The sequence below is a fragment of the Rhinoderma darwinii genome, chromosome 10 (assembly GCF_050947455.1).
Source record: "Rhinoderma darwinii isolate aRhiDar2 chromosome 10, aRhiDar2.hap1, whole genome shotgun sequence".
NCBI lineage: Eukaryota > Metazoa > Chordata > Amphibia > Anura > Rhinodermatidae > Rhinoderma > Rhinoderma darwinii.
The window spans coordinates 77,982,540-78,001,412 of NC_134696.1; positions in this window are offsets into that span (position 1 = coordinate 77,982,540).

The following is an 18,873-nucleotide window of genomic DNA, read 5'->3' on the forward strand; positions in this document are numbered from 1 at the left end:
CCACATATGAACAGCGATGTCTGGGGCTTCCCCAGAGCCGGAGTCCCGGGCAGAGCGCTAGTACAGGCTCTGCTCCTGGACTCTGGAATTCCCTGACATCGCTGCCCATATATGGACAGTGTGTCAGGGTCTTGCCCAGAGCGGAGCAGAGCGCTGGTGTCGGCTCTGCTCCTGGACTCTGTGGAATTTCCTGACATCGCTGTCCACATATGAACAGCGATGTCTGGGGCTTCCCCAGAGCCGGAGTCGCAAGCAGAGCGCTGGTGTCGGCTCTGCTCCGGGACTCTGTGGAATTCCCTGACATCGCTGCCCATATATGGACAGTGTGTCAGGGTCTTGCCCAGAGCGGAGCAGAGCGCTGGTGTCGGCTCTGCTCCTGGACTCTGTGGAATTCCCTGACATCGCTGTCCACATATGAGCAGCGATGTCTGGGGCTTCCCCAGAGCCGGAGTCCCGAGCAGAGCGCTGGTGTTGGCTCTGCTCCGGGACTCTGTGGAATTCCCTGACATTGCTGCCCATATATGGACAGTGTGTCAGGGTCTTGCCCAGAGCGGAGCAGAGCGCTGGTGTCGGCTCTCCTCCTGGACTCTGTGGAATTCCCTGACATCGCTGTCCACATATGAACAGCGATGTCTGAGGCTTCCCCAGAGCCGGAGTCCCGAGCAGAGCGCTGGTGTTGGCTCTGCTCCGGGACTCTGTGGAATTCCCTGACATCGCTGTCCACATATGAACAGCGATGTCTGGGGCTTCCCCAGAGCCGGAGTCCCGGGCAGAGCGCTATTATCGGCTCTGCTCCGGGACTCTGGGGAAGCCTCTGACATCGCTGTCCATAAATCGACAATGATGTCAGGGGCTTCCCCAGAGCAGGAGTCCCAGTGATGTCAGGAGCACAGCTGGAGTCCCAGGAAGAGCCTACTAGCGCTCTGCCTGGGACTCCAGTTCTGGGCAAGCCCCTGACATCACTGGGGCAGCCTGTACAGAGGGCACTGGGGCAGCCTCTACAGAGGGCACTGTGGCAGCCTCTACAGAGGGCACTTTGGCAGCCCCTACAGAGGGCACTGTGGCAGCCTCTACAGAGGGAACTTTGGCAGCCTCTACAGAGGGCACTGTGGCAGCCTCTACAGAGGGCACTGTGGCAGCCTCTACAGAGGGCACTGTGGCGTTATCTACAAGTAGGTGTGTGACAGTATCTGAAGAGGACACTGGCATTATCTAGGGTGTGTTGCATTATCTACAGAGGGCACTGTGGCCTTATCTACAGAGGGCACTGTGGCCTTATCTACAGAGGGCACTGTGGCCTTATCTACAGAGGGCACTGTGGCCTTATCTACAGAGGGCACTGTGGCCTTATCTACAGAGGGCACTGTGGCCTTATCTAGGGGTGTGTTGCATTATCCACAGAGGGCACTGCGGCAGCATCCACAGAGGGCACTGCGGCAGCATCCACAGAGGGCACTGCGGCAGCATCCACAGAGGGCACTGCGGCACTATCTAAAAAGGGGCTGCCCAATCTTGACATGTGTGCTAACTGAGCCGCCGGACTGCATTTAGCGACACTTAAACTGGAAAGCTGGATTGTTGAAATAAGCACGTGGAGAAATATCTCAAATTTTAAACCTAGCGCTATTATTATAGTAATGTAGTATTATTATTCTAGTAATATAGTGTTATAGTAGTTCAAAGAACTAATTGATTAACAATAATTTTGTATTGTATCAAATTTGAAAGTAATGCGGCCCGTCAACTTCCCATTTTTTCTATATGCGGCCCACTTACCCGGCCGAGTTTGAGACCCCTGGTCTAAACTAATGCAGAATGATAGTGGACAGGTTGTAGAAAGATTGTGAGTCTAATCTGGAAGAATAAGGGTATGTTCACACGTACAAAAAGAAGTGGCTCAAAATTACCCAGCTGGTTTTAAGGGAAAACAGCCTCTGATTTCAAGCTGTTTTTGTAGCTGAAAATTAGGCTTTTTTTTAATTATTATTTGAGGCTTAACTTGAGGCTTTTTTTGAGGAGTTGTTCTTAGTGTTAGGGTATGTTCACACGGCCAAATTTCAGACGTATACGAGGCGTATTATGCCTCGTTTTACGTCTGAAAATATGGCTACAATACGTCGGCAAACATCTGCCCATTCATTTGAATGGGTTTGCCGACGTACTGTGCAGACGACCTGTTATTTACGAGTCGTCGTTTGACAGCTGTCAAACGACGACCCGTAAATTTACTGCCTCGGCAAAGAAGTGCAGGGCACTTCTTTGCCACGTAATTTGAGCCGTTCTTCATTGAAATCAATGAAGCACGGCTCAAGGTTTACGAGCGTCTGAGACGCCTCGTAAATTACGAGGAGGAGCTTTTACGTGTGAAACGAGGCAGCTGTTAAACAGTCTGTCTTTTCACACGTAACTGCCTCTCAGCGTGTGAACATACCCTTAATGGAAAATCAGCTTCAAAAAGAAGTGACATGCTACTTCTTTTTACTAGGCATTTTCTTAATTTTTTTTTAGCAGCGTTTAAATACGCTTCATGTGAGCAGCACAGTCTACTTCCCATTGAAATCAGTGGGAAACTGTATGCAGGCTTATTTCAAGTGTATTTTGGAGCATAATACGCTTTTACGCTCCGAAATCAGCCTGAAAATAAGCCGTGTGAATATACCATCAGGCTTCTATAATGGGACAGAGATACTCGCTGGCAGTTGAATTACTGGGACATAGTCAATTGGGAAAATGATCAGTAAACACTGCAAGGAGTGTGGTTTATTGAGGTGTATACTGTGGATACTGTGTGAGGAATCTTTTGATCCACAAATCTTAGGAAGAATTAAGACAAAGTTAAGTTACAAAGACGAATAAAAGACTTTATGAAGTATGATCAAAAAGGGCTTACATTCAAAAGAGTCAAGAAAACCCCCGTAGAGTGGTTTATTTCCCATTGTAGCTGCAGAGAAAAGTTCTGCAGGAGATAGCGGAGGATGGAGAACTTTTTGAATCATTAACTGTGTCCATTATAAATGCAGAAAAGATGAGTGGGATTAAAACGGAGTGGAATAGATTATTGAGCATTAAATCTGCGCAAATAGCTGAAGTAAGAGAGGAAAAAAGAAGAGGGTAGAAGAAGGGATTAAAAAAAGTCACCACCCCTTTCGCTGCCATAGCGAAGAGTTCCTGCTTCACGGACTGGTCTGTGTTGAGCTTTCCTCCTGAGATGATTTTTTTGTCCCATATGACCGCTTTAGCCAATCACAGGCTGCAGCATCACATTTTATTATTCCTGCAGGACTAATTCAAAAATAAAGTTTATACTTACCGCAGCCAAAGTCATGGTGATACATCCCTCTATTCTGAGTGTAGCCCGGCCACCTGGGTTGACACTGTGGTTCATGTGACTGCTGCAGCCTTTGATTGGTTGCAGCAGTCACATGGGCTGAAACATCATCCAAGGAGGCAGGATTGCGCTCAGAAGAGAGGGATGCGTTGCCATGACTACAGCCGGGGTAAGTATAAGCTTTTTTATTGTCAAATAAATAATTGCGCTTTTTTTTTCTCTCTCACTTGTGATTTATGGCTGTGTTTGAATGAGATTTGTTCAAGTCCACACTGCTGCTACTGTACTACACTTCGTATTTTCCGCAATGAAAACTAGGTCGGATACGCTGCGTGGTTTTTAAGCAGTCTGTCCGTCCCGTGGGAAACCGGCCTAAGTCTATGAACATACAGTAAGAATATGAGTGTCATGTGCTAAGTGCAATGGAGAATGCACTCCCACAAAAAATTTTGGCCCGTTGGAAAGGCACACAATGTAAATTGTGGTGAAGGTAATCTTCTTACCGACGACTGTATTTGTGTGTATCCCCCTCCCTTCTGGTCCTCAGCTGTGTCATCTGACCAGCAATAAAACTCTCCAACTGCCACATCGTCTCATGTGTGCACAGGAAGTCAGTTTCTCTCTTCATTATTATCACAGCCTCGATGTGAGTCTTATAGGAATGAATGGACAAACTGACTTTCTGTCCACACATGAGACACTGTGACAGTTGGAGAGTCTTATTGCTGGTCACATGACAAAGCTCAGGACCAGAAGGGAGTGGATAACTCACAAATACAGACGCCGGTAAGAAAATTACCTTCACCACAATTTACATAGTGTGTCTTTCCAACGGGCCAGAGAATAAAAAGTTTTGTGGGAGTGCATTATTTAAGAGAAAAATGTCCTATGTTTCAGTTACAGCATGTGGGGCATGACATAGTGTTTCAAAGGGGCGTAGCTTTGTGGCATAAATGGCTGGAGCTAAGCAGTGCTGTGGTCCTGGTATCAGCTAAGCGAAGATGCCTGTATCAGGTTCCTACAACAGAAAGCAGGTAAGTGATATGTGTGCAGTGTGAGTGATATGTGTGCAGTGTGAGTAGTACAGTGAAGGAAATAAGTATTTGATCCCTTGCTGATTTTGTAAGTTTGCCCACTGTCAAAGACATGAACAGTCTAGAATTTTTAGGCTAGGTTAATTTTACCAGTGAGAGATAGATTATATATTTAAAAAAAAAAAGAAAATCACATTGTCAAAATTATATATATTTATTTGCATTGTGCACAGAGAAATAAGTATTTGATCCCTTTGGCAAACAAGACTTAATACTTGGTGGCAAAACCCTTGTTGGCAAGCACAGCAGTCAGATGTTTTTTGTAGTTGATGATGAGGTTTGCACACATGTTAGATGGAATTTTGGCCCACTCCTCTTTGCAGATCATCTGTAAATCATTAAGATTTCGAGGCTGTCGCTTGGCAACTCGAATCTTCAGCTCCCTCCGTAAATTTTTGATGGGATTAAGGTCTGCAGACTGGCTAGGCCACTCCATGACCTTAATGTGCTCCTTTGTTGCCTTGGCTGTATGTTTCGGGTCATTGTCGTGCTGGAAGACCCAGCCACGAGCCATTTTTAATGTCCTGGAGGAGGGAAGGAGGTTGTCACTCAGGATTTGATGGTACATGGCTCCATCCATGCTCCCATTGATGCGGTGAAGTAGTCCTGTGCCCTTAGCAGAGAAACACCCCCAAAACATAATGTTTCCGCCTCCATGCTGGACAGTGGGGACGGTGTTCTTTGGGTCATAGGCAGCATTTCTCTTCCTCCAAACACGGCGAGTAGAGTTAATGCCAAAGAGCTCAATTTTAGTCTCATCTGACCACAGCACCTTTTCCCAATCACTCTCAGAATCATCCAGATGTTCATTTGCAAACTTCAGACGGGCCTGTACATGTGCCTTATTGAGCAGGGGGACCTTGCGGGCACTGCAGGATTTTAAACCATTACGGCGTAATGTGTTACCAATGGTTTTCTTGGTGACTGTGGTCCCAGGTGCCTTGAGATCATTAACAAGTTCCCCCCGTGTAGTTTTCGGCTGAGCTCTCACCTTCCTCAGGATCAAGGATACCCCACGAGGTGAGATTTTGCATGGAGCCCCAGATCGATGTCGAATGACAGTCATTTTGTATGTCTTCCATTTTCTTACTATTGCACCAACAGTTGTCTCCTTCTCACCCAGCGTCTTACTTATGGTTTTGTAGCCCATTCCAGCCTTGTGCAGGTCTATGATCTTGTCCCTGACATCCTTAGAAAGCTCTTTGGTCTTGCCCATGTTGTAGAGGTTAGAGTCAGACTGATTCATTGAGTCTGTGGACAGGAGTCTTTTATACAGGTGACCATTTAAGACAGCTGTCTTTAATGCCGGCACCAAGTTGATTTGGAGCGTGTAACTGGTCTGGAGGAGGCTGAACTCTTAATGGTTGGTAGGGGATCAAATACTTATTTCTCTGTGCACAATGCAAATAAATATATATAATTTTGACAATGTGATTTTCTTTTTTTTTTTTTATATAATCTATGTCTCACTGGTAAAATTAACCTAGCCTAAAAATTCTAGACTGTTCATGTCTTTGACAGTGGGCAAACTTACAAAATCAGCAAGGGATCAAATACTTATTTCCTTCAATGTAGGTCCGTAGGCGTTTAGACTCAGGGCCTTTGACTGAGTAAAGGTGGAAAGGGTTATGTGTAGTTTGTGTACAGGCCAGGGGGAGTTAGTGAGTCATAGCTGTTTTGCATACATTAGATAGAATTAGTTGCAGTGCAGCTAAAGGAGGCGTTTTTCTATGCAAATTAAGGGATTATAAATTCTTCCCCTCCCTTGCTCCTCTCATTCTAGGAGAAATTTGGGGTTACATCCAGCTCCTGACGTGTGCTTCAGCCTTTTGATTGCAATGGACGCTGCCATTGCTGATAGCATCTACCGCTGCATACATGCAGAAGGGACAGCCTGGCTTCAGGCTCTGCTTACTGACATGCCTGAGCCGGCTGCTCCTGAATTAATCCCAGTTGCTAGTTTTCAAATTGCAGCTGCCAGCACAGTAGATGTGCCTGCCGGCAGCTGGCATGTCTCGGCTCTCCCTGAAGACAATGAAGTGTTCTCTTGGGGAGAGAGTGATTTTAGTGAGGACGACTCTGTACCTTCTGCACAAGAGCAGGTCGTTGTGCGGCCCATGGTCCCGCCCATTGTAGTCAGCATCGCACGTATGCTGTCTGCGTCACTGGGCCAGGCGTATGTTTTGGAGGAGGGTCAGTCCATGGATTCACGGACTGGCATTTCTAGGCATGGGCGACGATCTCGCCAATCAGGCTCCGCGGGGTCTTCATCTTCACGACGTGCGTCCGCATCTAGGAAGAGGAGCTCTACTCGCCGTCGTCAAGTATCATCGTCGCCATCGCATGTCAGGCCCTTTTCACGCATTGCCCTTTTGTAACCTGTGTGTGTCCCCGTTGGGTGTGGTTCCCAAGAAAGAGCACGGTAAATTTTTGTTTAATTCACCATCTTTCTCATCTTCGTGATAGTTCAGTGAATGACAGTATTTCTAAAGAAGTTGCTACGGTTTCTTATGTGTCTTTTGACAGGTCTATTGATTTGGTTTGCCGGGCTGGACAGGGTGCCCTTATGGCCAAGTCTGACATTGAATCTGCGTTTCGTTTGTTCCCGGTTCATGCGGATTGTTTCTATTTGCTGAGTTGTCAGTTGGATGACGAGTTTTATTATGACATGTGCCTGCCTATGGGTTGTTTTATTTCTTGCTATTGTTTCGTAGTTTTTAGCTCTTTTCTGGATTGGGTGGTGCGTGTTAAAATGGGTGGTAATCAGGTCACCCATTATTTGGACAAATTTTTGTTTCTGAGTCTCCGTGATTCTGCTCAATGTCGGTAATTGCTGGATACCTTTCGTTTTATAGCATATCATTTTGGGGTGCCTTTGTCTGCCGAGAAGATTGAGGGACTTACGTCTGTTCTTTCATTTCTCAGAATCAAAATAGATTCTGAGCTAATGGTTTTTCGCTTGCCGGAAGATAAGTTTGTGAAGCTACGGGCTATACTGGATTTTGCTCTGTCTGCTGATAAGTTGCGGTTGCGCGAGGTGCAGTCGTTGCTTGGTTTATTAGTTTTCACGTGTCGCATTATGGCCATGAGTTGTTTTTTTTTTAGGGGTTTGTCTTTGGCTACAGTCGAAGTGTCGATTCCCTCTAATTTTTTTCGTATCACCCGGCAGATTAACCCCTTCATGACTGCCATACGGCTATATACTTTCTAACTGCCGATGTCCCATGCAGTTAGCACTTGTATAGACGTTGACAGCCTGGAAGGGGTTTAATGAGTGTAGTGCTGCTTCAGTGTGAGCAGCACTGCACTCCCATGTCGGCCGGTGCTTTGAGAGCCTCAGAATACAAACCCCACTGTAGATAGTGCCACCACAACCCCCTGTAGGCAGCGTAAAACCCTCTGTAGATTGCGCCACCTAAGCTCTCTCCAGCATCGGAATCCCTGGCCAGCGCTCTGGCCGAGGATTCCCTTCCTAGAGGGAGCCCTCTCCGTCTTTCCATCCCCGCTGTAGATAGTGCCACCACCCTGCAGATAGCAACCCCCCGCTGTAGATAGCATCGCACCCCCCACTGTAGATTGTAGATAGCGCCAGGGCTACTCCTGGAACGGAATCCTCGCTCTTGCAGGGGATTCGGCTTTTAGAGTTAACCCCTGACGTCACTGTACATATATGGACAGAGACAGCAGGGGCTTCCTGTTGGAGCGAAATCTTTGGCCAAAGGGATTCTGCTCCTACAGGGAGCTACAGTGGTGCTATTTACAGGAAGTGGGTGCAATTTACGGGGGGGGGGGGGGGGGGGGTGGCGTTATATGCAGCGAGGATATTGCTAAATACAGAGGGGATGGGGGTGGTGCTATTTACAGGGGGCGTGGTGCTATCTACAGGGGGTGCTATATACAGGGGGTGTGGCACTATCTACATGAGTGCTGTGGCATTATATTGGCACTATCTACAGGGGACACTGTGGTGCTATCTACATGGGCTCTGTGTGTGGCACTATGTGGGCATTCTCTACAGGGAGAACTGTGGCACTATGTGGGCACTGTGGCACTATTTACAGTGGGAATTATCAATGTGGGCACTGGCACTATCTATGTGGGCAATGTGGCACTATCTACAGTGGTATTGCGTCACTATCTACATGGGCACTGTGGTGTTTTCAGGGGGTTGGAACAAAAAACCCTAACAAATAAAATACATCCATTTTATTAACTTCCATGAAAAACGAATGGCAAATGCCGGTTAAAAATGGTCAGACGGCCGGGGAATTTATTTGAGACACGTTGATGCAAAACAGCCATGAAAATTTGATTCGTAGTTGACTACCATTTTTTTCACGGTCGTGTGTATATAGCCCTCTTCACTCTCCCCTCACAGTCATCCAGGGTGATGGAGGACTAATTGTTACAGAGCTCTACAGTGTATATATATATATATATATATATATATATATATATATATATATATATATATATATAGATATCTATATATTTATAAATATATTTATATATATAGATAGATAAATATATATAAAAAATTACAAAAAAGTATTTTTTAACATTTTTTAGTGATTTGTCTGTTCATAATAGAAATTAAAAACACTGAATTAATTAAACTAATATATAAAATGAAAGTCTCATAAGTCTTGTAAAAAAAAAAACAAAGTAAAAATAGTTGTGATATTCAAAGCGGTTCCAAACATATTTTTGTTAAAAAACGTGCATGTCAAAAAAGGAAAATTTGACCTGGACACAGGGGCAACAATGACCCTTGGTCATGAAAGAGTTAAGAATTACTTGAGGGTTTGGAGCAGCTTTTTGTCTGATTATAACGGTTGCACTTGTTGCCGTTGTCCCTTGGTACCTAGTCTTGAATTGGAGTTGTTTGAGGACGCTGCCGATTCTTTCAGTTTTGCCGCGGTGTTTGGGTCCTCTTGGTGTGCTGGTCCTTGGCCTGATTCTTTTGCGCTCATGCCTGGTGCTCCAATTTGACATTGCTGGAACTTTTTCAGATTGTGGCCGTAGTGGAGTTGTGGTGCGGCCACATGTCTGATCGCGCAGTTGTTTTCTGGTCAGATAATTTGGGCGCAGTAAATGTGATTAATAAGTCAGATTCAGCCTTGGAGCAGGTTGTGGTTTTATTGCGTTGATGTGTGTTTCGTTGCCTTCAACATAAAATTCACTTCCGAGTGCGCCATGTTCCTTGTGTTAATAATGCTGTTGCTGACTTTCCTGAGGTTTTTCGCTTTCTGCTTCCGAAGGCGAACCTCGAAGGGACTTGCTGTCTGGATTCCCTGTGGGTGATGTTGGAGCTCAATTGCTCTGATTAGTCAGATCGTCTCTGGCTCCCTCGACCTGGTCCAGGCATGGTAAGGCAAAGGGGGTATGGTTGGAAGTAGCATGGGAAAGGGAGTTTGGTTCTGATGATATTGCTCGCTCCACTAGTACATTGGATTATCTGAAGGTTTTGCGTGATAAAAAGCCTTGTTGCCCACCGTCGTTTAGCTGGTGTCTCTTTTTTCTTTAAACTCAGGGGTTGGTCCGACGTTACAAAGACGATTTTTTTTATTCAGCAGGTACTGCCAGGGTTGAAGATATCGGCGGTTCGGCGGGAAACTTAGTGGGCGGTGTCTTTTTCCGTTTTGGTTAAGCTCTAATCAGTGCTCCCTGCTGTTTGTTCCAATCCGTTTGAAGCGTCTTTGTTTCTTGCGGCTTTTATTTTGGCGTTTTATGGGGCCCTTCGGGTATCTAAATTGGTTCCTCCCATTTCGGTGCATCCTGGCGGTTTGCTTTTCGAGGATATAGTTTTATCTCGAGCTGGTTTGCATTTCCGTTGTTCTAAAACTGACATTTTTGGTAAAGGTTGTTGGGTGTCTCTACACCCTGCGACCGGTCTGGCTTTACCCTGTGTCATCTGTATACGATTATTTAACGTTAAGGCGTTCCGGGCAACACTTTTTGACCCATTTTAACGGTTTACCTTTGACCCGTTTTCAATTTTCCGTGGTTTTCAAGTGAGCTTTTAATCGGGTATTTCTCCCTCTGAATTTGGCACGCATTGTTTTCAGATCGGGGCAGCTTCGGCGGCAAGCAAATTGGGTATGGCAGATGAGGATGTGTGTTGGATTTGTCGCTGGCGCTCTCACATTTTTTTGCTGGTTATATATGTCCTGATTTGGTGCCTCAATGAGTTACTGATTGTTTTTTCCTTACAGGTTTTCGTCCGGCAGTGTGAATTCTTGGACATTCATGTCTTTTGGGCCGAGCATGGTGCTGCCATCCATCCTGGGGGTCGTTCTCTGGGCTTTACCGCTGCTGAAATTCATTGGCGGGGCTTGCGCTGGCTGCAGGCCTTGCATAAAGTGGTGGATATTAGTCAACACCCCATGACTTCTGATGGTTTTGGTCATTCATGTCGGGGGCAATGATCTGTGTAATGTGCACTCGGGAGAGCTGATCTCCCTTATTCAATCAGACTTGGAACGTTTTGCTTCCTTTTTCCCCAAATTGGTCCTTATGTGGTCTGAAATTATTCCCAGGATGGTGTGGCATGGTGCTAGGGATCTGAATGCCATTGAGAGGGGCAGGCGACTACTGAACACTAGGGTGTCTAGGCTTGGGAGGTCCCGGAAAGGTGTGGTGGTTAGGCACAGACAGCTGGAAGGGGACAATCGTTGGGTGTTGCTTTGCTATGGAGTGCATTTGATGGATATCGGGTTCGATATATATATTTCTGTCGAGATGGTGTCGAGAAGGTCTTGTTATTTTTGACTGGGAGTCGGAGGGTTGTGTAGGTAGGTACACATCCACCTGGTGTTAGGTTATATGATAAACAGTCTATGTACATGCTCTGCAAAGGACTGCTCGGCATACGCAGGGGCGTAGCTAGGGGGGGCAGGTGGGGCATGTGCCCCGGGCGCAACTACAAGGGAAAGAAGGGGGGCGCTGACCAGGGGAGTGGAGGCATGAGCCCTCCGGGCCGGTACCCCCCATAGACATTTAGTGCCATGGGCAGGGCAGGGGACAGTAGCGGGAGCTGTGTTTGTAATGCACGATGTTCTCCTGCCCAGGCAGAGCGTTTGTGCTCCGGGCGGCTGCATTATATGTCACATGTGACGTCATATAATGAAGTCGGCCATACACTCTGCCTGTGAGGAGAACGCCATTGAAGTGTTCAGCCCCAGCTAGCAGACAGGCAGGGAGAATGGTGGAAGAGAGGGGGAGGAGCAGTCTTACACACAGCTCACCTCCTGCCAGCAACGTACTGACAACATGAAGATCCCTCCACGGAGCTCCGGACAGTTAAGTACAGCTGTGTATGTGCAAGTAGGGGGAGGTGTGTGTGTATATACAGTGTGTGTGTGTGTATATACAGTGTGTGTGTGTATATACAGTGTGTGTATATACAGTGTGTGTATATACAGTGTGTGTGTATATACAGTGTGTGTGTGTATATACAGTGTGTGTATATACAGTGTGTGTATATATACAGTGTGTGTGTGTGTGTGTGTGTGTGTGTGTGTGTGTGTATACAGTGTGTGTGTATATACACACACAGTGTATGTGTGTGTATATATACAGTGTGTGTGTGTATATACAGTGTGTGTGTGTATATACTGTGTGTGTGTATATACTGTGTGTGTATATACAGTGTGTGTGTATTTACAGTGTTTTCCGTGTGTATATACAGTGTGTGTGTGTATATACAGTGTGTGTGTGTGTGTGTGTGTGTGTGTGTGTATATACTAGGGATGCACGATGCATCAAAACTTCTATACTGTTTCGATACTTTGCATCCCCAAACAGTTCGATACCGTTGTTTCATGTATTTTGATACTAAGCTGTGCGGCCGAACAGCTCAGTATTGTAACACATGAATGTATGAGAGGGGAGCTGCGGCTGTGTAATACAGTCATTGCCCCGCTCCCGGGTCCTGACAACTGTGCGCGCTGTCAGCATGAGGTGATGCGGCCAGCACTGCACTAATAAATGCTGGCACTGAAGACCGAACATGGCAGGCACACTACAAAACACCCCCATGTTTTGTCCTCAGTAACTGAACCGACACTCATTACTGCAGCGCCGGCCGCATCTCCTCATGCTGACCGCGCACGCACTTCCTGTCAGGAGCGGGGCCATGACTATTACACAGTCGCAGCTCCGCTCTATAACGGCGGAGATCAGAGAAACCTCTCATCTCCGCCGCTATTCCCTTGAATGCTGCGATCAAAGCTTAACGCAGCATTCAAGAGGAAGTGAGAAGGGGGAATGCCCCTGCATCGCCTCACAGGAATCCCTGTGACTCGATTGAGGGCCATACGATATATGGGCAGACGGTCTAGGGTCCATTGAAGGACCCCAGGGCTGTCTTACCATATTTCCTGTTGTTAGGGCACACTTAGGTATGTCCTAACAACTGCCTGTCTACTATCCGTACGCAGGCTAATGTACTGGGATATAGATATATGTCAGTACATTAAAGTTTAAAAATAAAGTAAAAACATAAAGTAATGTTAAATAAAAAAAATACACATACACCTTTTTTGCAATAAACGTTAAAATAAGTGTCAATACATAAAATATACATATTCGGTATTGGCTCGGCCGTAATATCCTGCACAATAAAATTTGTTGCATCATTTATGATGTGTACGCTGTAAAAAAAGAAAGCAGTTTTTATTTTATATCACTTATTGTGGGGTACGGGGTGCGATGAATTTAACTTCCATCTGCCTCACATTAATAATAATTAACCCCATCATGTACCTCACACATTAACCCATTATGATTGAGAAACATGATGGGGTTAATTACTATTAATGTGAGGCACATTCAAAATTCATCACAACTCGTTCCTCACATCAGAAAATGGAAGAACTTTTTTTTATTATTACTGTTGGCAAAGTATTGTTTTGGTATAGAAATCGCAATACTAAACAAAGTATCGGTATCGAAGTCCAAATTCTGGTATCATGACATCCCTAGTATATACAGTGTGTGTATATACAGTGTGTGTGTGTATACACAGTGTGTGTGTGTGTGTTGGGTTGACGTTGGGTTGCGAGCTTTGCGTATTTTGGCCAAAATAACAACTAATACCCCATGTTTCATGGATATTTCTTACTACGTATACTATACTTTTTTTCAGGACGCAGCCGGGTCTTATATGCTGGGAGGGCATGATGTGCTGGCGTTTGGTTTGGAATGCAGAGCAGCCCGCTTTAGCTAACACTAGCGGCGTTACAAATAGGCTGTTATTCGGCAAGATACGCCATGCCTGACGACCAGCACATTATCCCTCCACGTATTACACATAGTACTGACACCCCATGTACTATTCACAGCACTGATCCCTATTCATCACATTTATTTATTTATTTATTTATTTTTATTACATTATTACACAGTTCTGACACTTTCATACATACATATTTATTTTTTACCATCCATTCACACCCTAGCACTACACTGACACTCATTTATCGCACACCTTTGAGCACTTAGTCCGCCACTCCCCTCAAGACTAGTGGGAGGGGCTATCACTATTTAATGCACACTCCTTCTGCAGCATTCTTTGACCCGTCTGCGTCCTGATGGGAACGGGTTTTCACCCACCCACCTACCTAGTGAGTATGGCCTTTTTTGTGGTTTTGATGATCTTTATGTCCCATTTTTTCTGTTTGTGTTTTTAAATTAGGAACGAAAAGTTCTGGTTAGGGACTCGCAAGGCACTGGGGACCCTTGACGTTGGGTTGCGAGCTTTGCGTATTTTGGCCAAAATAACAACTAATACCCCATGTTTCATGGATATTTCTTACTACGTATACTATACTTTTTTTCAGGACGCAGCCGGGTCTTATATGCTGGGAGGGCATGATGTGCTGGCGTTTGGTTTGGAATGCAGAGCAGCCCGCTTTAGCTAACACTAGCGGCGTTACAAATAGGCTGTTATTCGGCAAGATACGCCATGCCTGACGACCAGCACATTATCCCTCCACGTATTACACATAGTACTGACACCCCATGTACTATTCACAGCACTGATCCCTATTCATCACATTCATTTATTTATTTATTTATTTTTATTACATTATTACACAGTTCTGACACTTTCATACATACATATTTATTTTTTACCATCCATTCACACCCTAGCACTACACTGACACTCATTTATCGCACACCTTTGAGCACTTAGTCCGCCACTCCCCTCAAGACTAGTGGGAGGGGCTATCACTATTTAATGCACACTCCTTCTGCAGCATTCTTTGACCCGTCTGCGTCCTGATGGGAACGGGTTTTCACCCACCCACCTACCTAGTGAGTATGGCCTTTTTTGTGGTTTTGATGATCTTTATGTCCCATTTTTTCTGTTTGTGTTTTTAAATTAGGAACGAAAAGTTCTGGTTAGGGACTCGCAAGGCACTGGGGACCCTTGACGTTGGGTTGCGAGCTTTGCGTATTTTGGCCAAAATAACAACTAATACCCCATGTTTCATGGATATTTCTTACTACGTATACTATACTTTTTTTCAGGACGCAGCCGGGTCTTATATGCTGGGAGGGCATGATGTGCTGGCGTTTGGTTTGGAATGCAGAGCAGCCCGCTTTAGCTAACACTAGCGGCGTTACAAATAGGCTGTTATTCGGCAAGATACGCCATGCCTGACGACCAGCACATTATCCCTCCACGTATTACACATAGTACTGACACCCCATGTACTATTCACAGCACTGATCCCTATTCATCACATTCATTTATTTATTTATTTATTTTTATTACATTATTACACAGTTCTGACACTTTCATACATACATATTTATTTTTTACCATCCATTCACACCCTAGCACTACACTGACACTCATTTATCGCACACCTTTGAGCACTTAGTCCGCCACTCCCCTCAAGACTAGTGGGAGGGGCTATCACTATTTAATGCACACTCCTTCTGCAGCATTCTTTGACCCGTCTGCGTCCTGATGGGAACGGGTTTTCACCCACCCACCTACCTAGTGAGTATGGCCTTTTTTGTGGTTTTGATGATCTTTATGTCCCATTTTTTCTGTTTGTGTTTTTAAATTAGGAACGAAAAGTTCTGGTTAGGGACTCGCAAGGCACTGGGGACCCTTGACGTTGGGTTGCGAGCTTTGCGTATTTTGGCCAAAATAACAACTAATACCCCATGTTTCATGGATATTTCTTACTACGTATACTATACTTTTTTTCAGGACGCAGCCGGGTCTTATATGCTGGGAGGGCATGATGTGCTGGCGTTTGGTTTGGAATGCAGAGCAGCCCGCTTTAGCTAACACTAGCGGCGTTACAAATAGGCTGTTATTCGGCAAGATACGCCATGCCTGACGACCAGCACATTATCCCTCCACGTATTACACATAGTACTGACACCCCATGTACTATTCACAGCACTGATCCCTATTCATCACATTCATTTATTTATTTATTTATTTTTATTACATTATTACACAGTTCTGACACTTTCATACATACATATTTATTTTTTACCATCCATTCACACCCTAGCACTACACTGACACTCATTTATCGCACACCTTTGAGCACTTAGTCCGCCACTCCCCTCAAGACTAGTGGGAGGGGCTATCACTATTTAATGCACACTCCTTCTGCAGCATTCTTTGACCCGTCTGCGTCCTGATGGGAACGGGTTTTCACCCACCCACCTACCTAGTGAGTATGGCCTTTTTTGTGGTTTTGATGATCTTTATGTCCCATTTTTTCTGTAAAGTATTGTTTTGGTATAGAAATCGCAATACTAAACAAAGTATCGGTATCGAAGTCCAAATTCTGGTATCATGACATCCCTAGTATATACAGTGTGTGTATATACAGTGTGTGTGTGTATACACAGTGTGTGTGTGTGTGTGTGTGTGTGTGTGTGTGTATACAGTGTGTATATACAGTGTGTGTGTGTATGTATGTATACAAAGTGTGTGTGTATACAGTGTGTGTGTGTATACACAGTGTGTGTATACAGTGTGTGTGTGTGTGTGTATACAGTGTGTGTGTATATACAGTGTGTGTGTATATACAGTGTGTGTGTGTGTGTGTGTATACAGTGTGTGTGTGTGTGTGTTCATAAATCGTTTTTGTGTGGGAGGGGGATTTGACTAAATATTATGTGTGGTGTGAGGGGATTCTGTATAAATTGTTTTAGTGGGGAGGAAGGATTTGACTGTATGGCCTCATGCACACTTCCGTCGGCCGTTGTAATGACGGTTCCGTGAATCACGGACCGCACACAGATGGCTTCCGTGTGCAGTCTGTTGTTTCACAGATCAAATCAATGCAAAGACCGAGACTGTTCCATCAAAAACGGGCAGGAGTAGGACCTGCCCTATTTTTGATGGAACGTCGGCAAGGTTCCGTTAAAACAACGGAAGTGTGCATAGCCCCATTGAAATGAATGTGTCAGGGTGCTATCAGTTCAAACAACGAATAGCACCCTGATGAAAAAACTGAAGTGGGCATGAGGCCGAAGGCCTTAAGCACACATCCGTTGCCATTTAGACGGCTGCATATCACGGATCCGCGAAACAAGGACCGCACATAGACTATACTACTTGTAAAATGTAAAAATAGCTACATTAAAATAAAAATGAAAAAAAAGTTACACCTCATTGATTGGTTGGAAAGCAAACATGGTGAGTGGGAAGGAGATGTCAAGAAAGAGTTTGGGGGGGAGGGGGGGGGGCGCCAAGCTGAATCTTTGCCCCGGGTGCAGGAGAACCTAGCTACGCCTCTGGGCATACGTTTACCTATAGACTGAGGTTATTTGGTATGTTTTATATTAAACAATTTTATATGTTAATATAGAACTATGGCCGACCCACAGTCAACTCACAATTTAAAGTGAAAGAGGCTCTGTCACCACATTATAAGTGCCCTATCTCCTACATAAGGAGATGGGCGCTATAATGTAGGTGACAGCAGTGCTTTTTATTTAGAAAAATATCTATTTTAAACCACTTTATTAGCGATTTTTAGCTTTATGCTAATGAGTTTCTTAATGCCCAACTGGGCGTGTTTTTACTTTCGACCAAGTGGGCGTTTTACAGAGGAGTGTATGACGCTGACCAATCAGTGGCCAGTCAGCGTCATACACTCCTCTCCATTCATTTACACTGCAGCATCGCATTCTTAGGGTATGTTCACACGAGGTCATTACGTCCGTAATTGACGGACGTATTTCGGCCGCAAGTACCGGACCGAACACAGTACAGGGAGCCGGGCTCCTAGCATCATAGTTATGTACGACGCTAGGAGTCCCTGCCTCGCTGCCGGACAACTGTCTCGTACTGAAAACATGATTACAGTACGGGACAGTTGTCCGTCAGCGAGGCAGGGACTCCTAGCGTCGTACATAACTATGATGCTAGGAGCCCGGCTCCCTGCACTGTGTTCGGTCCGGTACTTGCGGCCGAAATACGTCCGTCAATTACGGACGTAATGACCTCGTGTGAACATACCCTTACTTAAACACGATGTGCAGGCACATACACAGACATTAACGTTAATCAAGTGTCCTGATAATCAATATAAATGACCTCCAGCCTGGACGTCATGTGTATTCAGAATCCTGACACTTCTGAATCTTTTCTGTGAGATTCCAGCAAGCCACGCGTAATCTCGCGAGATTACGATGTAAACGAGATTTCATTTCCCTTGCTGGAAATCTCACAGAAACTATTCAGAAGTGTCAGGATTCTGAATACACATGACGTCCAGGCTGGAGGTCATGTATATTCATTATCAGGACACTTGATTAACGTTAATGTCTGTGTATGTGGCTGCACATTGTGTTCTAGTAAGAACGCGATGCTGCTGTGTAAATGAATGGAGAGGAGTGCTTGACGCTGATTGGTCAGCGTCATACACTCTCCTGTACAACGCCCACTTGTTCGAAAGTAAAAACACGCCAACTCATTAGCATAAAGCTAAAAATTGCTAATAAAGTGGTTTCAAATAGATTGTTTTTCTAAATAAAAAGCATTACTGTCCCCTACATTATAGCGCCGATCTCCTTATGTAGGAGATAGGGCACTTATAATGTGGTGACAGAGTCTCTTTAACTTGTTTCCAGTCTCTTATTATTTTATGTAGAACACATGGCCTGAGAATGTACAAGTTATTTTATTTAGTCAGTCTGATATGCGTGCAGTGTAAGAGATATACACACATAAACCGCGGCAAAAAACGGCCCGAATTGACTCCAATTGATTTCAAATGGTAGGTGAACGCTTGCGGGAAAACTAAGCGACATGCCCTTTCTTGAGGATGTTTTCCACCTCAAAAACCCCATTGAAATCAATGGGAGACGGAAATAAACGTGTTTTTTTATGTGATTTTTTATGCCATTTTTTTACGCGTTTAGTGGCAAAAAACGCTCGCAGTTTTTCCTGTCTGTTGAAGA